At 37.0% G+C, this 2,021-nt stretch overlaps 1 protein-coding gene across 1 annotated transcript in view; it reads left to right on the forward strand.

Moving 5' to 3' along the window:
• The window catches only part of LOC102192421 (contactin-associated protein-like 4), an 81,743-nt gene that overhangs the window by 74,493 nt on the left and 5,229 nt on the right, over window positions 1-2,021 (forward strand). The gene's annotated exons all lie outside the window — the stretch shown is intronic.

The following is a 2,021-nucleotide window of genomic DNA, read 5'->3' on the forward strand; positions in this document are numbered from 1 at the left end:
AGGTGACTGGGTGTATGCTGATGATCATATGATTGTATATGAGAGATGGACATGCCACCCATTGATTTTCGCAATCAGTTTTGGTGCTTTAACTTCAGATTCACAGCATCATAAACTGCAGTTTGTGTACATCGTACACGACAAAAAAAGCAGGCTTTTAATACTGATGATCAGGTCCACAATAAATATCCAATCAAACAGGGCAAGATGGAAGGGATAGCAAACCATTAAGCCATAATGATTAGACAGGACTTTAACAGAGAAAGTTACACTAAGCAGAATGGCACAATAAATACAACGACAAAGACAGAATTAATCACAGGAAACTGACTAAGGATTTGATACAGGAGGGTAACGAGCAACAGGTGAAGACAGTCAAAATAGCGAGTCAGGGGAGATAGTGAAACACAAAACAAGATGCAAGAAAATTATCCAAATAAGACAGGAAATGACAAAAGAACACAAATTAACACCGACAAGGAAACTCACTAGAAACTTGATACAAAAGGGAACACAAGAAGAAGACACTAATACAAAAATCTAAACCATAAAAACCTGAATAACGGAAAGTAAGAATTCCGACCTAAAAACATGATCAATCCAATGGATCATGTCACACTATCCCCATCTTTGTCAGAGCCACAACAGACTGGGAGAGGTTGAACTTGCAAATAGGCCATAGCTAAGCTAACCACATTGCAAAGCATATTATTCATCAGATACTTGCATTAAAAATGCTCTAAAAAGGTTTTTGTTTTGTTTTTTAAAAGTCCAGTTTTGTGACCCTAATTAGTGGAAGTGATGCAGGAGGCAACCACTTATCCATCTGTCAAAAGTGCAGCAAAAAGATCCATCCTATGGTTTGACTAAGGGAGCAACTAGCTGTAACAACCAAAATTGTTGTTGTAGACATGCCTTTTAAATAGATGTTAATGTAAATATGAGCATTTTTACAAGGCGGTCACTATAACATGAATGGAACTTCATGTTGAGCCCTGGAAATTGGGACTTTCAGGATTGAGCAGCAATTTGTGTCTTGCTGGTGCCATCACCCAAGTGAGCATACAATTCACCAACAGATAATCAGTAATGCAATCAACAAAACTGATTCGCTTAACAGAGTTCAAGTTAACATATTGCTAAAATGAACCAGGGAGAAAAGTGCAATCTGCCCTTCTGTCTGCATGCTGCCAGTATATAAATGGAAGATTTCTGTACCTTTTAAAATGGTGTGTGGATGACAATCAGATGATCGTAGCAACACACTAGCAACCTGTCCAGGTTGTACACCGCCTGTCACCTTGTGATTGCCCAGACTGGAAAAGCCAAGCCTGGACGTATAATCAGATCACATTGCATCTGCACTTCTGCATGCTGAAATTATTCAGCGTGTGGCAGTTTCCATAGACACGGATTTAACTAATAAATGTGTCCTTGTTAACCCTCAGAAAACTGGCTTCGCTATTACTAATGAACAATGGTATATGCATTCATAATATTTAATTGGAAGATTATACAGCAAATAATGTACTTCATTATAAAATCTGCATCCTGAATGTTACTTTTTCTTTATAAATATAATTATTACTAATGGCCCACTCAGCTACTGTAGTTTTTGCATGAATGTTGGTGTTTGTTTTGATATATGCAGTGTTTTGTTGTACATAATGTTTTGTTTGCCTTCGATAAGTTGTATTGTTTCTTCCTTATTTCCTTCTCTTCATTTTTATTGTGTCTCAGTTTCTTCCGGTTTTTCTTCTTTTGTTTTACATCTGAACTCTTTACCCCTCCCTTTTTTCTCCTCTTGTGTCTTGTCAGTAATTTATTATGTTTATGTTTTATTTACATCCTGTTTCTCCCATGCAAGTCATTAGTCTGTTTTCATACCCAACTACAAACCTCTGTTCAGTCACTGTGTATATTGACAGTGTTTCTTCCTTCACAAATAGGGGGTTATTTACTTACTTTTTTTTAACTTTATCCATTTTGTTATTTGCTCTTTGAGGCCAACTCCTGTGCCC

This window comes from Pundamilia nyererei, unplaced genomic scaffold (genome assembly GCF_000239375.1).
Source record: "Pundamilia nyererei isolate P.nyererei 1_Seehausen unplaced genomic scaffold, PunNye1.0 scaffold00103, whole genome shotgun sequence".
Taxonomy (NCBI): domain Eukaryota; kingdom Metazoa; phylum Chordata; class Actinopteri; order Cichliformes; family Cichlidae; genus Pundamilia; species Pundamilia nyererei.